Source organism: Pan troglodytes, chromosome 9 (genome assembly GCF_028858775.2).
Source record: "Pan troglodytes isolate AG18354 chromosome 9, NHGRI_mPanTro3-v2.0_pri, whole genome shotgun sequence".
In the NCBI taxonomy this organism is placed as follows: domain Eukaryota; kingdom Metazoa; phylum Chordata; class Mammalia; order Primates; family Hominidae; genus Pan; species Pan troglodytes.
This window is the reverse complement of record NC_072407.2, coordinates 33,553,551-33,577,410: the sequence shown is the minus strand read 5'-3', so window position 1 is coordinate 33,577,410 and position 23,860 is coordinate 33,553,551.

Sequence of the window (23,860 nt, the reverse complement as noted above, 5' to 3'; positions counted from 1 at the left end):
TTCCTTGGTAGGTGGGCCTCTCCTTGTGAACAAACGAGAGAGCAAGAGAAGGTGATGAAAGTGGAAAGCAGTCTTTTAGTTACTTAATCTCAGGAGTGGCATCCATTGTTTTTGGTGCATTCTGTTTACTGGAAGTGAGTCAGTAGGTCCAGCCTATACTCAACGCAATGGGATTACAGAGACATCTGAATACCCAAAGGGGAGGATCACTGGGAATCATCTTAGAGGCTGCCTATCATAATGCCTTACAAAAATCAGGAGAAAAAAATAAAAAAGGAAAAAAAAGACAAAAAGAAAATGACAAATATTGAAGATAGATGATGAAGATTCACCATCTGTCTTCAAAGAAAAAAACTGAAGGATCAGAATAAACACCAAAACCTATATTTTAACAAAACTTTCCTGAATTAATGGATCTAGTTGTTAAGGATTCACAGGTTCTAACATCATTAAAAGAGAGTATTCATTTTATTCTTCTTGATGTAAGAGCACAATACCACAACCATTGTCAAATACATATCATTTATAATATTGTCTTTTCATTTCACTTATCTTCTAAAATTTCTATTTATCATAGCATTAAGTTCTGAACTCATAATGCCAGTATATTTTCTAATATACTTTAAATCATTATTTTAGGTTTGTTACCTAAAACCAAATAGCATACTACTTGAGATAAAAGTGCTACACTTTGGAAAATACTTGTACAGCACATAGCAAGGGTTCCATAAATGTTGGGTTATCATGACAGAGACTGGGAAGTGGTTATAAATGAATAAATTCAAAACTAACCCTAATAATAGAAAATCCATATCAGAGTTAATGTCATAGATAGCAAGTCAGAAAATACATCCTGAAGTGCAAAAGTTAGCATAAAAATGCTGACAGTGTAGGGGGATTACTCTATTCATGTAAATATGAACTAATCAATCACTTATCTCTTTAGCCTTTGATACTATGTAGTAGATGTGAGTGGTTTATGCTGAAGTCTGGTAGTATTAGCTTTCTCTAGTTTTGTGTCAGTTTCTAATGTGCCAGATGGATATGTTATATGCAATATTCACTCACAAATTATTTCAAAGAATTTGTTTTTCTATTCCAGAATAAGTGCTTAACATTGTAGTGGTAGAAATGCAGATGTTGCTATTAATAGGTACTAGCATATGCCACTTTCTTATCCAATTAATAGGTGAATATGTAATCATTTGTCAGGTAGTAGCCTTTGCCAAGCTAACACTTTCATCACCAATAATTTTACATAGTCTATAAATAGTTCTTTTGTGGAATTATGACAATGACTGCAGTGTAAAGTTATATGAATATATGCATACAATTATTTCACTGAAATTAGTCCTGAACAAGAAGGAAAAAAGACAACTGGTTAGAGAAATGTGATTCTTGGAAGAAAATTGTCATGTCTTTCTAGAATTTCTAATAATGAAGAGAATAAATGCTAAATATAGAAAGTCACAGACTTTAGACTTCAGAGAATAGACAATGTCAATAAAAAGAAACTTAAATAAGGTCAAAGTCTTCTGGCCCCCAAATATAGAGGAAAACTCATGGAGAACTATGCATAATAGCTAAGGCCCAAGGTTTTACTGTAAGAGAAAACAGGACAAAAAGTACTTTTTTTCCCCTCAGCAGCTGGCACCTTTGCAAGTCCCTGATCATTGGAATTGCTGGGACTTTAGCACTTGGCTAGATTATAAAGTGAATTGTTTAAAGACATTCGAATTCAAAACGTGTATCTTTTTTTTTTTTTACTTATTTTTCACAGTAGCTACATTTTTATTCCATTTTTTGAACCTTCTCTCTATGGAAATCTAGAAGAAATTAAGTCTTCACACAGTGCTCCCAAGTTCTACAGTTAATTTACTTATCTGTTCCCATTCTCTATCTCTGGGCACCACAATAGGCATCTATACAGCAATGTTTGCAATGGCAAGATGTGAATTACATATGAATTTTTTTTTTTTTTTTGAGATGGAGTTTCGCTCTTATTGACCAGGCTAGAATGCAGTGGTGTGATCTCAGCTCACTGCAACCTCCGCCTCCTGGGTTCAAGGGATTCTTCTGCCTCAGCCTCCCGAGTAGCTGGGATTATAGGTACCTGCCACCACGCCCAGCTACTTTTTTTTGGGTTTTTTTGGTATTTTTAGGAGAGATGGTGTTTCATCATGTTGGCCAGGCTGGTCTGGAACTCCTGACCTCGTGATCCACCCGCCTCGGCCTCCCAACCTGCTGGGATTACAGGCGTGAGCCACCGCACCCCTCCTATATATGAAACTTAAAATGCCTCTCAACACTGAGGGGAAAGAGCTGCTCCAGATAATCACCGCTCCGGTGTACCAGGAAGCAGGTCTATGTCATGGAGATAAGAGTGGCTTTTCGGAAGTTGAAAGTGGAGCAGAGCTTTTCTTCATCCAAAAGCATGACTTCGCCCTTCTTTCATTATAGTCTAACAGCACTTGACTTCATTTTCTTCTCTAATGTACTTCCCCTGTAGTGTCTAGAGCTCTTGTGTAAGGTCGTCTTTCTTCCTGAGAAGATTGTTTCTCTCCATCACCACTTCTTGGAAACTACCTACTTGTCATTAAGGTCTTAAATGTTCCTTGAGTAATCTTATTATCCTAAAACAAATTAACTTCCTTTTTTCATATACTGCTGAATTCTGCATTTCTGGTTTTGAACAATTTATTCAAATTGTAGTTAACTAATTCTTGATATAACTTTTTAATTTCATGTATTTTGCCTCTGTCAGACAGCAAATGTCATGCAGGCACCAAATTGGTCCTATTTAACACCTGAACTACAGGGGCTAAACAAATATTTTTTAGTGAATAAGTAAATAAATTAATTAAGTGATATTCACCAGCTCAGTGGTAGACAGGAACTTTCTTCACTGGCAGATGTATTGCTGCAAGAAATGACAGCAGAGTATAGCAGAAAGAGCATTGGATTTGGAGTCAGAACATTTCGGTTCAAGTGCTGGCTCTGTCAATTTTTAGTTGTGTTGGAAATAAGATACCCTAAAGGTTAGGTCCTTCAACACTAATGTGAAGACACTTTTCTCAAAGGGCTGCTTTTAATAACTATTTAGGTATTCAAAAATGTAGACAAGGGCTCTTTAGAATTAAAAAAAATGGCATATAGTTCAATATTTTCCATATAGGCAGTAGCCTACACAGATTGGCAAATATTTGTTGACATCCCAAATTTAATTGATGAAATTATATAAGAAAATAATACATTTTTGCCGATCTAAAAACTTTGATTCAAATGCTAAACAAAGTGATAATAATAGTTACAAAACATTCAAATTTCACAATAACTTGGCATTGTTCTTAACAGGATTCCAGAAAGAATGCTGCTAATATTCAGCAGGTTTCTGAGATTCTTTGTCTTCTCTGCTTGCTATGCACAATGTCAATGTTAAAGGCCAGAAGTTAAAATTTGGTCTTACCTGAGATAAAAATGGCAAATTCAATCCATTTCAAGAAACAATTCCTCAGTATTGTCTTATGCATAATCGTGTGTGAGATGCTTAAGAAGACAGTAAAAAAGTGCAACACCTACTACTTTTAAAAGAATCTGTGAAAGAGATACAGAGGTGGCTATGGGACAGGGCTATACTCCTTTCTGTGCAAGGTAATGAACTCAGTTCTGCGCATCAGAGAAGCCTCAGAGGACTCATGCTGCCTCTGGAAGCAAAGTACTTTGATGGCATTGGTGGAAACCAAGGAATATTGGGCTCCTTGCTCTAGAGAGTAAATCTGTTTTTCTTTCCAGTCTGTTCTTCATCAGAGTTTACTTTTCCTATCTCGCTTTATCACAAGGTGCTATTTAAAGATGGTTTATAGGTTCAGCTAAAACAATATTCCAAAATGGTGACTCATGGGCCAAACACTGGAAGTTGTCTGGCTTGACTCTGGAGTGTTAGAAATAAATAAATTTGATAGGCAGAGAACACACTGTCAAGTTCACTACATTTCCCACTATCCTCTAATACTTCTGCCCACAGCTTCACAAGTATGTTTCCTGTCTTGCCCCAACGCAAGTATTGCTTTTCCTAAGAAATATCCTCAATTTTAGCAGTGACTATTAAGCATGGGGAACCATAATCAAAGGAGGGGGGGGGGTTGATTGAAAGGTAGAATTAACATTTCAGTGGATAGTGAATTTTTGATTGGAAGTATTTTTCACTTGAAATATATGTTTATACTTAAAGATTACATCAAAATAGGTAACCACCTATTACCACAACTAGCCAGATCTATAGAAATATTATATGAAAATTGGAATGAACAGGCTATAACTAGTCAATATTAGAAGCTTAGACTCATTGGTGTCTGGAAGATGTATGCATAGTAATATACACTTTACATTTAAAAACCACTTTATAGCTCATAAAGTATATGCATATATATTTTCTCATTTGTTCTTGATATTTTGATAAAAATTTATATAAAAACTTTTTAAAAAGTTAAAAAATATGTATCTTCAACCTGAAATGGATAAAATTTTATTTGTAAGAAATAAATTTATTATTTTGGCATATTTATATTTATTTTACTAAATTTAATATTTTTTTAACAACCAGTTAGAAATAAATGAATATTTCAGATAATTAGTGTTATGTAGGAGTCACAAATACGGCTGTACAATCAAAGGGCAGGATTACTATTGTTAGATGAAGGCCCTGAGAAGAGAGCCCAGGTCAGAATCTGGCTACAATTCCCTGGTAATTTGTAAAATCTCCTAGAAGAGGTAAGGTCCGAGGGAGGCCTGGAAACATGGGGCTCACTGTGGTCAGGTCAAGGGTGCAAGCCAGGTAATAGACCCTGGGAAGAAAATTGAGAAGGCGTTGCTGCTTGATGTTTTCAACTTCTAATCTTTCTATGGCCTATCTTCAAAAACTGATAGGAAAATAAAGATGAAATCTCCTTTAGAAGGAGTCTTCACAATTGATCCAAGCAGAAAAGCCTAGAGTAGAGAGAAGGAACTCCATGCACACATGGTGAAGACAAGCTGAGTATTGATAAGGTATCTGGGCGAGGATCACCTTGATATTTTATCATCAGGTTTACAAAACATTATGAGTGATGACAGCCCTCAGTATGTGTTGGTGTTTCTGCAGTTGCTCTGCCCTGATGTGCACCATTGTCATTTTAAGATGTCTCATTAAGCGCTCCTGTATTGAATCTCCAGTTATATTTATCACCTAACATCCTTTTTATAGGTTTCTTTTATCATTTGCAGAGATGGCACTTTATTGCAGGGTGGGGAGGTTGGATTCCTGCAAACGTCTTTATTCTATTCTTTATTGCTTTCTCTGCCTGGATATAGAATTGGAAATATTTTTACTTCAGAATTTTGATGTCTCTCTCTTTCTCCCTCTGAAAGCTTGTAACATTTCCTCTGCTCCTAATGTGTAGAAATTTCGCAATGATAGGCCTTGGTATGCACCTGTTTTCATCCATTGAGATTGGTATGTCCTCAGTGTGTCTTTTAAGTCACTCAGTTCCGGGAAATATTCTTGAATTATTTTGTTCTTTATTTTGTATCCTCTTGTTCTTTCTGTCCCCTCTTTCTGGAATTCCTATCGTATAGATCTTGAACCACCTGTATTGATACACTAATTTTGTTAATTTTTTCACTCCCATTTCCCATTTCTCTATTGATTCTGGGATATTTTCTCAAATTTATTTTCTAATACTTCTATTTTTAATAACTGTTTTCACCTATGTTTATAAATTATGAGTTATTGTTTGTTCTCTGAATATTTATTTTCTCTGGCATCATATTCTTTTTTACATGGATACACTATCTTCTCTTATTGCTGTGCGAATATTAATGACCTTTTTTTTAAATTTTCATCTGCCTGCATTGATTTCTGTTCTCTCAAGTCACTTTAACATTTATATGTTTTGGTCCCTATCTTTCATATTAGAAGCTTTCATCTGCTCTTTGGAAAACATTTTCAAGAAAATTTTTTTAAAAACCACAACAGTAAGAAAATATAATATATAATATACAGAAACATTATATTTTATATATATGGAAAAGATGCTCAACCCCTTAGTCGCTGAAACCAAAATTAGGTACCACTGCACACTCAGTATAATGACTACATAAAAATAGATTGACATTGCCATACCACTGCACGCTCAGTATAATGACTACATAAAAATAGATTGACATGGTCAACCTATTTCAAGAGGGTATGGAGATAATTCACTCTAACTTATCCTAGTAATACATGTATTTTGGCAAATGATTTGGCAGTTTCTTAAAATGTTAAACATGCATCTATCATATGTTCCAGACACTCCACTCCTAAGTTTGTACCCAACAGAAATGAATGAAAATATTCATACCAAGACTTTTATAAAATTCTTCAAGAAACTTTTATGATAATAGCCAAAAACTGGAAAGAATCCAAATGTCCATCAGTGTGTAAGCAGATAAATTGTGATACATCTATACAATGAAATACTACTCAGCAATGAAAAGAATTAACTATTGATGCAAAACTGTTGGCAACAGGTTTGAGACATCTCTTACACTGAGTGAAATAAGCCAGACAAAATAAGAGTATGCATTGTATTACTCCATTCATATAAAATGCTTAAAAATGCAAAGTAGTCTCTAATGATAGAAAGACAATCATTGGCTTCCTAGAATGGGAAGCACTCTAAGAAAGAGAGTACAAAGTGGAGGAAATTTTTGTGAGTGATCAATTTTTTAACATGCATAAATACATATCTCAAAACACCAAATTATTTCTTTAAACATGAAATTTTTGTATGCAAAACTTATCTCCATAGAATTGTTCAACAATAAAAAATTATGTATAAACTTGAGACTCTACCTCAGCTCTTAATTCCTTCATACCTATTTCTGTGCCAATATAATGCTGCTTTAATTATTGTTACTTATGTTTTAATACTTGCTCAGGCAGACCCCCTACCAGACATTTTGGTTATTTCTAATTTTTGCTATTAAAGTAATGGCAAAAACTGCAATGACTTTTGCACCAAGTTTGTATGTACATTAAAAATCCTAGAGGGAGGTTGCCCTTTAATTTTGAAAAAATTGACAGCTTTATGGCCATGAATTTTCTTATCCATAACAAGAATTTTACCACCTGTTTTGGTATTCATACATATCTTTCACAAATATCTTAAAAATTATTATTCTATAATGGTTTTACTTTCATTACATTCTTTGATATCATAAAGGTTTTTCTGATATTTTAGATATTTTTTCTCTATATACTTTTTTCTCTTATTGTTGCTAACTATTTCTTGCATTGGCCTTTGCATATCGATCTAATTTTTGGCATTAATAACAAACTGTAATAACAGTTCCAATAATTTCTTAGCAGATAAACAATCATAACATGAAAAACCAAAGATAGTAATAAACTTTCTTGACAGGTTGTCCTCTTTTTATAGTGTCTGGAAAGGTCATAATATATAAGGATTATCTGTACCTTGGAGATTTGGCCACAGTTATAATTAGTACTATAAGGTGAATTTTGAGACATTGGGAATTGATTATTTTTAGCTATATACTCTTCACAGTATTTAATTGATCTATTCCTTCTGTCATTTTTGATACTTATATTTTCTCTAGAAAAAAAGGCTAATTTTAGCTATGCTTTTAAGCTTTCTTCTGATAAAAATTTTTCCACTATCATTTTCTAAAAAAAGAAAAAAAACTCAAAGATACAATTTTTTATCATTAACCTCAGTAGAAAGAGACATTTAAAATCTCGTCTTTGATGGCCAGTGATGATGAGCATTTACAATGTGCACATGTACCCTAAAACTTAAAGTATAATTAAAAAAAAAAAAAAGAAAGAGAAAAAAAGGTAAAATAATAATAATAATAATAAAATCTCGTCTTAATTCTACTAATCTTTTAAACAAAATAGCTTTCTTTTTGGTTAAGTAATTTTAATATTTGTTTAATGTATTGCTTATTTTATAGTTGTTTTTAGATTCTTGAATTAAATACTTAGCTTATTTTTTTTACCCTCTTTTAAAATAACAACAATTCATTTTACTATGCCAAATGAATGCAAAATTTTACTAGGTAAATGTGCAAGGGATAATCTCAAAACAGATTTATAGCATCATTTGGCTGTGTTTTGTTTGTTCTTCATAACCATACCACAATAATGGCAGGAATTAATATTTCCATTTTACAATGAAAAGACATACTGTGAAAAGTTTAGTGGCTTTCCTGCCAACACTCACACATTGATGAATGTTCAAACAGACAATAGGACTATAATCATTCACTCACTGACTGGTCTACCAGTGCTCTATATATGAGTGTGCACTGTAAATACAATTAGGCCCAACAGCACGTTTTCAAGACAAGTCCATGCCTGAAAATATCCTTTAGTATAATTAATCACAGTTCTTGCGGTTTTGTTCTGTTTTTTCCCTGAGCAAGGGCTTCGCTATAAAAAATATTTTTCAGGGTTTGTTTGTTCTTGCATCTTAGGTGAAATATATTGAGGAACTTAATTAAACTTAATTAAACTTAATTTTCTTTCTAGGATAAGTTGGGCTATGATTAACATGGAGTGTCCACTTGTCTATTTGGGCCTTCAAGTCTACAAATATCCAAATTCACCCTGAGAACTAGATAATCAGATACCAACGGTTTGGGACCAAGGGTCAGGATGACATTATGAGTTTAGGCTTGAACTTCTCCATCAACTCCAAGCTTAGCAGTCAAAGAATAATTTTAAAGAATGGCAAAATGACTAAGATATGGTAAACTCAAAAGAAGAGAAATATCTCCACAGACCAGAAAGGGAAAAAAATGTCACAGTGATAAGTTAGTGATTAGAGACTGGAGCTAGGCCTGCTGGTTCTCAGTCTAGAGGAAGCTAGAATTTGTCTCCCACAGATTAATGAGAGCTAAAGCTCAGTGTGCATGGCAGGAGACCACAGTCAAGTTAATTGCCTGAAACTTGGGGCAGGTGCAGGACTCACCAGCCTACAAAATATGGTTGAAAGAAAATTATGGCTGCCCTTGGGGTATGGCTTATGTAAAGTATATACCTACAATTTTAAAGGATTCAGACCAAGTCCTATACACAAGATCTAAAATTAATCCACCCTACATTTAGTAACTGATTTTGAGACTGCTCTATTATCAAGAGAGAACTGGAATTATGAGCCTTTATAAAATTGGTCTTGGGGTAGAGTTCCCTTTGTGTCTCTGAAAGAAGGTGAGATTTCTGTGGCAAACAGAAAACAGGTTGGAGTAAGAAGGATGGAAGGAAGCTTGATCAAGGGAGTGAGGCTCTGTGCCTTTACCTCAGGTAGAGTCTCAGGAAGGTGATATGCCCCCACATAGGAAATTGTTGCAAAGTTCATTTGGCAGATGAGTTTTTAGATAGGTTGCAGTTATTTCCAAACCCCCATCTGAATAATGGACATAGCAGAGATCTTTCAGAGCCAAAGAGACCAGAAGACAAAAGTGACCTTAAGACAAGTGATGGATGATCATTTGGAATGATGAGCATCTTAGGAAATAATGAAGAATAGCGTCCTCTCCATTTTCTCCCCTCCTCACCACACACTCAGTCTTGGAATTAAGTAAGCTCCTTAGGCACAATCCCTTAAGAAAAAGAGGCTTCAATTTTATTGACATTATTTTCTGCTGCTCTAATAAATTGTGAATTTAAAATGGAAATTATGTTGAACTACAGAAATATATTATCCATGTTGCCTACAAGGTTAATACCTGATTCTAACACAAACAATTCAAACAAGTAAAATATGTTGCTGTACTACTATGAGGTTAACAAAATGAACAGGTAAGACTGACGATCTAACCACTCAGGAGTACCAGGGGCCAGCTATGCCATTCAAACCCATTCCAATCCTGGCAGGGATTTGTCATCATTTGTTGTTGGTGGTTGCTCTGGCTTTAATCTTGATGAGGATGTCTCTGGTCCTCTAGCTGGCTGAGATTTCCAAAGGGGTAACAGTGACAGCAATTCCAGTTATGTCCTCCTTGGGGGATCCATCTTTGTTGTAGCAGGGAGCCATACTTTTTGCATCTCATTTCCGAAGAAGGCAGAAGTTTCTTTCAGGCTAACCCTTCTTTCATCATCTTTCCTGAGATGGTATAAGAAGAATAATCAGTTTATATCAAGATTTGTGTTATTGTAGCAATTTTACTCAGTACAAAAACATCACTTAAAAAGTTATGGATGGGGTGTAACTGAGACCTCCCTCTTCTAAATCCTTTATAACCTGAGATTTAAAAAGAGATACCCAGTGTGAAACCCCCAAAGGGTTGATGATTTACTGAAGTGTCTTTACCAAGTAGTTTTAGCAAAAAGGCGGCATTGATAGCCATTAGACTTGACACAGATTTTCACTCTCCCCCTCTCAGCCTAAATCCAGAATCCCTTCTCCCTGTGTCCAAATGTGCCTGGAAAGAGAGATTGGACTCCTAAGGACCCTTAGAGCTCTTTTGATATTACTTTGCCAATTGTAATTTAACAAATCAAGAAACAAAATGGGGAAACAAAGGAGCTCTGTAAGATTTTTAAAATCATGAATCGTTTTATATTTCAATTTTCCATTTCATAGTATTATGCTCAAATCATTAATTGAAAACATATTGTTGAAATGTTAGAAGCTGAAATATTAAAATAAAAATTACCGTGGGTTCTTCCTTTCTCTTGTGATATTAAGTCACCATTGGAAAAAAAAACTTTCTCTTTTTTTAAATCCATATTCTGGGGGAAAAGACGGTAGCATATTTCTAAGGCCTGAGCACATGTGTATGTATGGGAGAGAGGAGCATAAATATTTTGTGTTTCAGGCTGACAGAAAAAAAATTAAGCTCAATTGGTCAGAAACATAGGGAATGAAGGCTGATACTTGGAGTTGGGGGCTATTTTCAAAACTCTTGCTTCCCAAGACTGTCAGGTTGAGAGCTAGGTATGATGCATTTGAATGGTCCGGGTGAGCCTGGGCATGTCAGCAGTGAGAATGAGTGCCTGAAGACCAGAAGTTTGTCTCCAAATGTTCTGGGTAATATAAACTCCAGGGTGCTTGGACAATCCTGGAAAAGGAGAGGTGTTCACTAACAGTGATTAGTATGGATAAATTGTCAACTTTGGCAAGAAACAGCACAGAGCTAGATAAAGAAAAATTGATTTCAATTTAGACTTAGAAAAATAAAGCAACATAAGCATTTGTGCACATTCATACCTAAGGTAAACAAAGTATCAAGCATATAACTGTGAATATCTACTGACAAATAATGTTTTTCAGAAAACCCCCAGGTTTTATAGCTCTGTATTTCATTTGTATGAAGTATTCATTTCTCAGCTCTCAGTTCCCTTGAAAAATTGGGACTTTTCTTTGAGCTTAACATTTTATCTCTAACTTAACCTCCTTTGATCGGATTTACTTTTATTTCTGAAATAATATTTCTGCAGGCTCTTTGAGATCCTCATCTTTCTTAAAAATCTCTGAGTTCTTAAAATTGAGTTACAAACTATGGAGGGTGGTGGTTTGTTCACAGTGCCTTCTCTGCTAAAATTTTTGAATACTGTTATTTGGAAATGATTACTGCTATGTCCAAATGATAACCCCCTGCAAATTCATAGTTGAAACTTAATTAGTAATATGATAGTATTAAGAGGTGAAGCCATTTGGAGGTGATTCAATTATGAGGGCAGAATCCTCATGAATGAGATTAATGACCTTAGGAAAGAAGATCCTTGGAAGTGTTAGCTCCTTCTTCCATGTGATGATGCAGCAAGAGACACCATCTATGAAGAAGAGAATGAGGCTTCACCAGACACTGAATCTGCTGGTGTTTTAATCTTGAAATTCACAGCCTATAGAACTGTAAGCAATAAATTTCTGTTGTTTATAAATTACCCAGTCTAAGATTTTTTTTATATAGTGGCAGGAATGAACTAAGATAGAATTCATGACCTGAAACTGTGAAATTCCTAGAGGAAAACACAGGGGGAAAGCTTCATGTTATTAGGCTTGGCAATGGTTCCTTGGATATGACACCAAAAGCACAAGCAACAAAAGTAAAAATAGACATGTGGGACTGTATCAAACTAAAAGACTTCTGCACGGCAAAGGAAATAATTAACAGAGTGAAAAGGCAACTTATGAAATGGGAGAAAATATTTGGAAACCATCCATCTGATAATGGGTTAATATCCAAAGTATGTAAGAAACTTCAATGATTTAATAGCAAAATAATTCTCCAATTAAAAATGGGCAAAGGGTTTGAATAGAAATTTCTCTAAGGAGGACATAGAAATGGCCAACAGGTATATGAAAAGATGCTCATTTCACTAATCCTCAGGAAAATGCAAATCAAAACCCGAATGAGATATCACTGCAAACCTGTTAGGATGGCTACCATTAACAAAAACAAAAGATAACAAGTATTGGCAAGGATGTGGAGAAATTGGAACCTTTATACACTGATGGTGGGAATTTAAAATGGTGCAGCAGCTATTTTTGGACTATATTTTCAACAGTATGGAGCTTTTAAAAAATTAAAAATAGAACTACATATGATCCAGCAATCCCACTTCCGGGTATTTATAAAAAAGAATTGGCCAGGCACGGTGGCTCAGGCCTATAGCCCCAGCACTTTGGGAGGCTGAGACAGGTGGATCATGAGGTCAGGAGATTGAGGCCATCCTGGCTAACATGGTGAAACCCCATCTCTACTAAAAATACAAAAAATCAGTCGGGCGTGGTGGCACACGCCTGTAGTCCCAGCTACTCAGGAGGCTGAGGCAGGAAAATCGCTTGAACCTGGGAGGCGGAGGTTGCAGTGAGCTGAGATCATACCACTGCACTCCAGCCTCGGTGACAGAGCAAGGCTCCACCTCAAAAAAAAAAAAATTGAATTCAGTATATTGAAGAGATATGTGCACCTCTATGTCCATTCCAGCATTATTTACAGTAGCCAAGATGTTAAAGCAACCTAAATGTTCATAGATGGATGAATAGATAAAGAAAATGTGGTATATACATATGATGAATTGCTACTTAGCCTTAAAAATAGAAGAAAATCCTGACATATGAGACAACTTGGATGGATCTCCAGGACATTATGTTAAGTGAAATAAACCAGTCACAGAAAGACAAATACTATATAATTCCACTTATTCGGGGTATTTAAAATAGTCAAACTCATAGAAGCAGGGAGTAGAATGGTGATTTCCAGGGGCTGGAGGCAATGAGGAAATCAGGAGTTGCTATTTAATGAGTGAGTATAATGTTTCAACTATGCAAAATGAATGAGTTCTAAACATTCTACTGTACTGCATTGTGCCTATTATTAACAACACCATATTTTACACTTAAAAATTTTTAAGAGAGTAGATCTCATGTTAAATGTCCATACCGTAAATCTGAAAAAGTAGGATACCATGAATAACAAATAGGCTTGAGTAACTAGGTTGTCATTTCAATTCAGTGTCAACATTAGTAATGTGGACTTTGCATACCTACCAATGCCTCACCTCTTCTGTGAAAACTAAATTGTCCCAGCCAGCTTACAGGAATTTTTCATTGCTATGAAATTTCTCTGACTCTTATTATCTGTATCATTCATTCTGTGGTATTATTTGCTACATTTTCAGTAGCTTCTTTCTATGTATAACTTTTAAAATTCTTTTCTTTTTTCTTTTTCCTTTTTTTTTTTTTTTTTTTTTTTTTTTTTTGAGATGGAGTCTCACTCTGTCTCCCAGGCTGGAGTGCAGTGGCGCGATCTCGGCTCACTGCAAAATCCACCTCCCCAGTTCACACCATTCTCCTGCCTCAGCCTCCAGAGTAGCTGGGACTACAACCGCCTGCCACCACGCCTGGCTAATTTTTTGTGTTTTTAGTAGAGACAATGTTTCACCGTGTTAGCCAGGATGGTCTCAATCTCCTGACCTCATGATCCGCCCACCTCGGCCTCGCAAAGTGCTGGGATTACAGGCGTGAGCCACCATGCCTGGCCAACTTTTAAAATTCTTGAGGGAAAAACAACCAAGAATCTACTTTTTTCCATCTCCCTTATTTAATCTTGCCTGTGTAGAGTTGCAGCATTTTGATTGATTTATTGCATACATAATATCTATTCAATTTCTGTTAACTTCCAAGATCATTGACTTGATAAATCTCAACTAGATAGTAGAGGCATTTCTTGCAATTGATGACAGATTTTCAAATATCTTTAAGTTAATTTTCTATTATTTATAATAAATTTTAACTCTTCTGGAGAAGGAAGTGTATGATATGGTTCATCGCATTATACTTAATTTTAAAAACTGGAAACTAATATGAGGTTTCTCTGAGATTCAGATCCTAAATGATCTCTAAATGATATATTTTGCTTTATGAAGTTTTTGTCTGTTACATGAATATTCATAAAGTGAGTAGGTGAATGTTTCCTATTTTATAAAGTGTTCATTAGAAGTATTTTTTAGAAGTACTTGTTCCCTAACCATTTAGGGAACTAAATCATCTAATTGTGTTGTTTAGTTATGAAAAGATTTTTCACTACTAATATATTTTTTTCAAGATTCAGGTTTTCTATTTTTCATTATTTCAGTTTTGGTGACTATAATGTAGTCACCAAAACATTATACTGGGAATTTATCTGTCACTCTTAAGTTTTTAATATTATTTGTATAAAGTTATTCATAGCTCAGATTGATACTCAGTAACATTTTGATGAATGAATGAATGAATGAATGAATCAATAAATCAGTGTTAGGCTCAAGCACCTAGAATGAAGTCTGTATTCATGAACCTATACTTTAGACTCATAACTGAAACAGCATAAAATTAAATCATAACATTGAACAAAAAGTAATGTACAAGTAAATGCATAAAGAATGAGCCCATTTATAAAATTTTGAAAAATTAGCAAAAGTAGACAACATATTCTAAAAATCATAAGACAAGAAAATTATTATTACAAAATTCAGGCTATGGTTTCTTTTGTCCATGACAAGAAGGATGCTTTAATGAGAGGGAAATAATGCATTTTATAGATGAGAGACTTTTTGTCATGATTGTAATACCATTTACCTAAATAGAAGGTAGATTAACCAGTGTTAGAAGTGTGGCAATATTTTAAATGTCAATGTTATATAATATTTTCTTATGTGAATATAGCACAAAATATGTTTCCATTGTACTGTAGATAACTTAGATAACAATGTAAGTAATATTTATTGGTAATTATGACTAAAGAGTATATTTAAATTTTTACTTTTTTTCTTGAAAGTTAATGTAAAATATGGGGAGAAATGAGCTCATTTTTGAAACAATTAGAAAAGGCAGTTATTCTAACATAATTAAAATACTAATTATTTCAGGACATGTATTTAGTTCTTTTTATGTATAAAAGACTGAGTTAGGCACTGGAGATTTAAGGAAAAATGTAGAGAAACAATTTTTAACCTTTAAGCCAGCAATCCCCAAACTTTTAGGCACCAGGGACTGGTTTTGTAGAAGACAAAATTCTTCCCGATGGGGGCAAAGTGGGGATGGCAGGCAGGTGGTATAGTTTTGGGATGAAACTGTTACACCTCAGATCATCAGGCATTATTAGACATTAGTTAGATTCCCATAAGGAGTGTACAACCTGGATCCCTCGTATGTGCAGTTCACAATAGGTTTTGTGCTCTTATAAGAATCTAATGGCTCATCTGACACGAGGCAGAGCTCAGGCAGCAATGCTGGCTGGCTCACTGCTTACCTCCTGCATGTGACCTGGTTCCTAACAGGCCATGGACTGGTACCGTTCCATAGCCCAGGGTTGAGGAACCCTGCTCTAAGCATATACTCTAGTTAAATTTCAGATAAATTCTAGACAGTACCATATAGTTTGGGCTGAATTATATGAAATGAGTGATATTTAACCATATTTGGCCGATAAAAACATCAATGTCATCCCACACAGAGAATTACTGAAGTTAAAAGTAATTCACTATGATTAGAACATGGAATTTTTTACTGAAAGTGAGGAACCTGGAGAGAAAAACTGGGGTAGATGATTTAATTTTTTTGTGGTATATTCATAAAATTGAATGTCACACAATAGTAAAAATGAGGGAATTTTTGCTACACACATCAGCACTGATAAATCTCAAAAGCATAATATTCTTTAAAAAGGTAAAGCACAGGAGAAAACATACCACAACATTCAATTTTTATAAAGCTTAAAAACAGAAAACATGAAACAAAATATTGCTTTGTAATACATTTATAGCATAGTTTATTTTTCTGTATTTCATAATAAAAGTAACACATTTTATTTCATTTAGTTTTTAAAATAAACATGTTTGTTTTAATTGAAAAATATTCTAAAGAAGGGAAGAGTAAAAAATTAATTTTAATATACCCTTTTTCCCACTACCTCGACTCCAGTGATGTAATCAACTGTTCAGACCAGATAAATATCTTTCTGCTTTTCCTCTAAACACATGCACACATATGTAGTGTTTGCACTTTATTTTTATATATTTTATTTTGTTATTTTTAAATACCTATGACATACTAAAGAGTGCATATCTAACTTGGTACACTTTTTAAGGAATATGTGCAAAAGGAACAAACATTTCCCTCCACATAGTTTAGGAATGTCCCCTCCCTAATACAGCCCCTTCTCCTCAAACCAAAGAAGCCATAATTCTAAAATTTATGTTAATGATACTTTTACTTTTCTTTGTAGTATTTAACCACATATGTAGGTATCCTGAAGCATTGTATTTCCTATTTTCTTGTGATTCTTTTTTTTTTTTTTTTCGGAATGTGCTATTTCATCTAAATTTCAAATCTGTCGTCATGAACCTTTTCATATTATTCTCTATTATCTTATTATCAGGATATAAATGCCTGCTTCATATGTGCCTATACCTTGACTCTATTTGTATTATTGTTTATATGTGCCTTCCTTCTGTTTTCTTGATTAATGTTGCCAATTTTTAAAACTTTATTAGGTTTATCAATTCTTGGCCTTTTTTTTCCTGTAAAATATACCATCGTTTCAATGTCTGTTATTATCTTTTTTTTTTCTGACATTTATTTTACTTGTAGTCATTCTCTAGTTTTTTTCCAACTGATTTTTTTTTTTTTTTTTTTTTTTTTTTTGAGACAGAGTCTCACTCTGTTGCCCATTGTGGCATGACTTGGCTCACTGCAACCTCCGCCTCCCAGGTTCAAGCAATTCTCCTTCCTCAGCCTCCCGAGTAGCTCAGATTACAGGCATGCACAACCATGTCTGGCTAATTTTGTATTTTTGGTAGAGATGGGGTTCCACCATATTGGCCATGCTGGTCTCAAACTCCTGACTTCCTGATCTGCCCATCTGGGCCTCCCAAAGTGCTGGGATTACAGGTGTGATCCACCACACCTGGCTTCCAACGGATTTTTTTAAGTTAGACACTCAGATCAATTTTTTTAACCTTTCTCTTTTTTTTCCTAATTTAATCATTAAAGGTGATCATAAAAGTTTACATCATACATGTTTGAGAGAGATATATATATATACATATAATTGCCTTTATCCCCAAAATGTTCTAATTTTTATTATTATTATTTTTATTATATTTATTATTTTTTAATTATTTTTATTATTTTATTATTTTATTATTATTAAAAATAATCTAATTTTATTATTATTTATTATAAGTGTTTTTTGTTGAATTTTCTGAATGTATGCACAATTTAAAGTTCTTTTCATTATTGACTTCTAATTTATCTGCGAGGTGGTTAGAGAATATGATGAATATGACACCAACCCTTTAAAATCAGTAGAGCTTTACTTTATAGCCTAGAACATGTTCAATTCTTTAAATTGTTTCATTTATGCCTGTAAAGAAGGTGTACTTTCCACCTTCTTGGAGGCAGTGTTTTGCATATAGTTATTAGATACTTTTGCTAGTTTGTTACCTAAGTTATTTAAATCCTTTAAATACTACTGTTCACTTTTATCGCTCAACCACACTAAAATAAATGTTTGAAATATTTGTCCCAATTATGATTAATTTGCAAATTTGTGTTTTTAATTCAATCATGTCTTTGTATATTTTGAAACTGTTATTATAATTTATATTTAAAATGTATATATTTCCTCCTGAATAAAAGCTATTATGTTTTGACTCTCTTTATCTCTGGTGGTGGTTTTTGCCTTCAGTCTTTTTATGTATATTAATAGAGCTATTCCAATTTTTCAGTATTTATTAATTTTATTTAAAAACTTTCTCTTACTATCTCTTTCAGAGAGTAATTGTTGAATTTTTTTTAGTCTTTTATGTTCAGCCTTTATTTTAGGTGTGACATTTTAAATGGCATGTACTTGGATAATTTTTCTAATCCAATCTGTCTACTTTTGTCCCTGAACTGTACAAACTAGTTGATGTTACATTGTTCTGGCGATAAACATTTTTTATTTATTTATCTAACAAATTAATTTGTTATTTGTATTTGTCCTGCTTCTCTCTCATATTTATTTGAGTTGTTTAGTGTGATTTGTTTTCCTTGTATTCCCCTCTATTTCTCCACTCATTTAGAAGTTATGCACATTTTCCCATCTGTAAAGGGGTAAGTCTAGCAGCATTACATGCATATGTAATTTAATGAAGTTTAAAAATATCATTATCTATCCCCTTTACAATAAATGACTCTCAAAAGGCTTTAAATCTGATTCCTTTACCCTTCACTTAGAGACAGTTGATTTTTTAAAAGAAATTGAATTCTAAACTCATAAATTAAAAATTGTTATTATAGTATGCAGCCAATATTTACTTAGATTTACTTAGAAGTTTACAGTTATCATTGTTCAAGCTTATTTCTTTCATCTGATATTTCCTTCTGGTATTCTTTCTTCAAGAACATTTTCTAAATATTCTTTTAATATATCACCTATTGGTTATGTACGCTCTCAGGTACTTACTTTTAGTATAAAAATGCTGTTATTTCTTCTCAATCTAGAAAATAATTTTACTGAACATAATAAATCTAGATTGATACTCACTTTCTCTGAAAACAAGGTGTCACCCCTCTGTTTTCTGTTTCCACTCTCACTGACTCTGAGTCACCTATGAGTTTTCTTTGTCAGCAATCTTTTTACTTGTGCTACTTTTAAGACAGTTTAACTCCTTTCAGCATTCTGAAGTTTCACTAGGATGTATCACAGTGTGAATTTATTATTATTTAAAAATTTGTTTTGGCCTCTGTTGAGATACCTGGACTTTAGAAGGTTTGTGTTCAATCAATTATAGAAAAATTTTAACAATTAAGTACTCACATTTTATCTCTGATTCATTGTCTCTTTTTGTTCAATAGCTCTGATCAGATGTATGTTTCGTCTTCTCACTGTATTTTATATGGCCTATAATATCCCTTTTATCATTGTGTGTTTCTGAACTGTATTCAGAATACTTTCTTCAGTTCTACCTTCCAAATAAATACATTCTTTTCCTTTAATCTGACTCTAATCAGCTGTTTGGTTTATTCTTCACATTTAAAAACAAACAAAAAAAGACATGTTTTTTCAAGTCAGAAATTTCTTAAATCCCAATTCTCCCCAAACTACTCCCACCCACACACATATTTTCCCCAAGATAAGTCATTTATCTTTATGTACCATTCTGATCTGATTATTTATTAGATATAAGACATATGTGACATTCTGAAATTTTACCAAATTACTTTGTAGTTTGAAACTAGTGATATTTGAATTCCATGCGTTCTTTATTGAATTGCTGTCTCATTTAGCTGAAGCACATCCTTTTTTTCTGAAAAAAGAAAAAGATATTTTGATTTACTTTTCAATTATTTATATTTCCAAACTTGATCTCGGGGAACTCCTCATATTTTGATATTTGACCTTCAAATTGATCCTCTGTCTGTGTCTTTCCTCTCAAATATCCTTTTGTTTTCTTTTTGTCTGAATTTTTAAGTGATTTACAGGTTTTTATCTCATAAATCATGTTTTTAATTAAAAATATTTATTTTAAATTTCTTATAGGTGTTTCATGCTTCTTGATACTTACTTATTCATAGTGACTCTTCTTGTTTTATAGATTTCTTATCTAAATATTGTTGAGGATAAATTAAGTACATGTTTTAAAGCTTTTTCTTGTTCTTGAACTAATCTTTCCAAGGCATTTTTTTTTTTTTGCTTCATAAAGAATTTTCTTTTATATTACAGAATGTATCAATGTCTGGAGAGTCTTGCTTTTTCATCCAATATTTCATAATAAAAAATAAAAAAGTTATAGGGAAAAACTGACTAACCAGCAATCCAAGTATGAGAGTAATGAGGTAGCGAAACATCCTTTATTCTGAGGGACTTCGAGATGTGAAACTGCCTTTACTCATACGCACCTAAGTCTACTAAGTCTACCCAGCCTTTCTTAATCATCTCAAGACTCTTTTTTTTACTTATACTTGATTCAATTGTCTTACCAAAAATATCCTTTCCCTCACAATTGTTTTTCTCTCTCATGGCTTCAATATAGTATTTCATCTGATACTATATGCATACTAAATAATGGCCACATACTATATGTATTCTTCCAGCAAGGACAAGATGGTATCCATTCTGTACATAGCTTTTACGTAACCTACCTACTGTTAGCATCAATCGCACCAACACTGTACCTGTAAGTCTTAAATTCTGGATTTCTCTAGCATTCTGAAAGGATATTCATCCTTCTCTCACCTTTAAAGTCCCTTTTATCTCTATTCTTTGCTGTAGCTTTCTATGATCTCTTTTATAACATTTGTATTTCATCTTCTTGGTGTCTTGAGGAAATTTGATAAAACATTTTGTCTTTTAAAGCTTTCTTTTGTCTTTATTTTGGTTTGTATCTACTTATTCCTTTATTATTACTTAGTTGAATTTTTACTAGGGGAGGGGAAAGCATGTATAGTAAATTACTCTTCTCATCCAAAAAGCTTAGTTTGTTCTTTTTAATGCTTGTATCATATTCCATAAAATGAGTATTTTTAAATTTTATCTAAAATATTGTCTTACATATATATTTCGCATCTCCACATTTTTCAACTTCAATCGTGTGTGTGCATATGTGTGTGTGTGTGTAATTTTACATTATTTCTGTGATACACTATAGGAGAACATACCATAAATGAGATTGTTTTGTTACTTGCTATCTTCTGTAATGTTCATTTGACAAACCACAAAACGAGTACTTTAGCAAAATATTTTATCAGTTCACATTTCCGACGTCAATGTATTGGAGATACGTTTACTCACGCTGTTGCCAACAATGAATAGTACTGCCCTTTATAATTATTGCCAAGTCGATATAAATGTATTTAATTATTGCTTAAATTGTTAATATCATTAAATTGTTAAAAACTATTATTTAGCATTTTCTTTACCACAAGTGAGATTAAACATCTTTGCACATATTTTGTGGACATGACTTCCTCTTCTGTGAGTTGCCGTTATTCAATGACAATTTTATTATAAAAATATTTGTCTTCTTCCAAATCATTGGAGAGATTTTTCAAATAGTTACTGTAATAAATTTTGTCATATATTTTATTGTAAATATTTTCCATTGCTATTATTTTTCTTACAACTTCTATAAGGTGACTTTTGCACACTAAAGGTATATTCTTAAAATGTATATATATGTCTGGATTCTGGGTACACTGTTAAAGACAAAAAGGTCTCCCACTCACAAGTTTTACAAAAAATCTATTTTCTATAGACTATAATGTTGTATTTTGGCTTAAAATGTCTTAATTATTTATTTTAACACTTAATGTATGTAGTCTTACATTTCCTATATTATGTGAACAACAAAATCGATTTTATTTTCTTTCTAGTGAGAAGTCATTTATTCTAGCAAAACTTATTAATTTTCCTTACTTCCTGTGACTTAAACTGCCTTCCTTGTTACATATTAAGTTTTCATATTTACTTTATTCTCTTTACTACTTCTAAATTCTGTTAAAACAACCTATTAATTGATTTCTGAGCCATTTATTATATGGTTTTGAATTTAAGGTAATCGTTAGTATCAAAAAGCACATCCATTTTAGTATTTTTTAATTTTTAAAAATGTTCATGAATATTTGAAGATGTTTACGTTTCCATGATAACTACATTAATTTTACCCAGTGCTTTTTAAATTGAATTCTGTGAAGAATTGCATTCATTTATATTTAGAAACAGTACATTCAGAAACAAAACAACCAGCTCTTAAAGGTCCTCATAAGCATCTCAAGGAGTTTGCATCTTTTTTTGAGGTCAGTGTGTTTAAATGCATTTCTTGAGGTTGAAAATGAAAGGGCTTTGAAAAACAGAAGAAAAATAGTCATATTTGAAATTACAGACATTACTTTGTTTACAAAGTGAAGGGTGACTGAAACAAAGGAAGGCAAGCTCCGAAACAGGAAGTTCAGTAATGCAGCTGTTACTATCTTCAAGTTAAATATAAAGGGGGAGAATATGCTTAAATGAGGAACACAGCAGTAAGGATAGATAGGTGGACAGATTTTAAAACTAGTAGGATTTAGTGTTGAGCGAGGAATGAGTGAAGCACTGGGATTTCCAACTTTCGTAATTTGTTCACCACATCCAGGGACCAAAAGTTAATACGCTATCTGTACTGCGTGAAACACAATGCAAATCCAGAGCACATAATACTATGTAAATGTACTGATGACAGAATTATGCTAAATTTAAAAGGCAGTATGCAAATGTCATAAGTATGTTTTGTAAACAGAAACAATAAACAGAGAAAATAAATCTAAAGCTATCATTGTCAAAGGAAAAACATGTACCTAATTTATTTTACAGAAAATAATAAAATGATAAAAAATTAAAAGTTGCTCCTTTTTTACTATTGTACATAATAATTATTTTTAAAAAATACCATTTTTTGAGCATTTGCTTGAGCAAATGCTATGTGCCTTTCACTGTGTTGACTCCCACTAATATTATTTACTTGCCACAAACTTCCCTTTAAGTAGGACTGTTTCTAGTATCCTTCTTTCTATTTACTTTCTTACCAGTTAAGGAAGCTGCTGCTTACAGAGATAAATCACTTGCTGAAAGTCATTTGTTACCTAGGAAGTGACAGAGCCAGAACTGATTTGGAAGTTAACTTTCTTTTTCTTGTATCCTTCACTATATTGTGCTTATATTCAGTACTAACTACTCTCAATTAATAAATAACATCTTTTGGTGCCTCAGAGGAGAGACAGTAATTACAGAAGAACAGAAAATATATCTAAAAACAAAACAATACACAAAAGCACAATACATTATTTCCAAGACCATTACTTTAAAGAACTCTTAACTTCTATCATCAACAAAAATAACTGATAGTTGTTGAAGGTTCAAGAAAAACTTCTTGGTTATGTATTAAAATCTATGGGCCTATGCTGATATTCATGTTCTGACTACATCTATCAATAGCAATAATGCTTGTTTTGGTTATAAAAATTGTAATTATGAATGTGAATGTCTTCATTTTCAGCCAAGAATACCATTCTTCTTTTATTTGGGGTCATTTGGGTCACTTGGAGAGCTCCAAATATGAGAAATCACTTTCTTTCATTCATGATTCTTTTGTACAAAGTACCACATTCTGAACCAAGTACCACAGGATATGTCTCAGTATAACTGAGCCTCCAAAGTCCATTCTAATGTTGTACTTGATGACCTCTTTCTCTCTTGTCAATAAATATAGATGAAATCAATTGTGAGGCAACTGGGTTATTCAGGGAAGCAAACATGCTAAATATAGCAGAGTATGATGGTAAGGCTGAGAATTTAAGAAAATAAT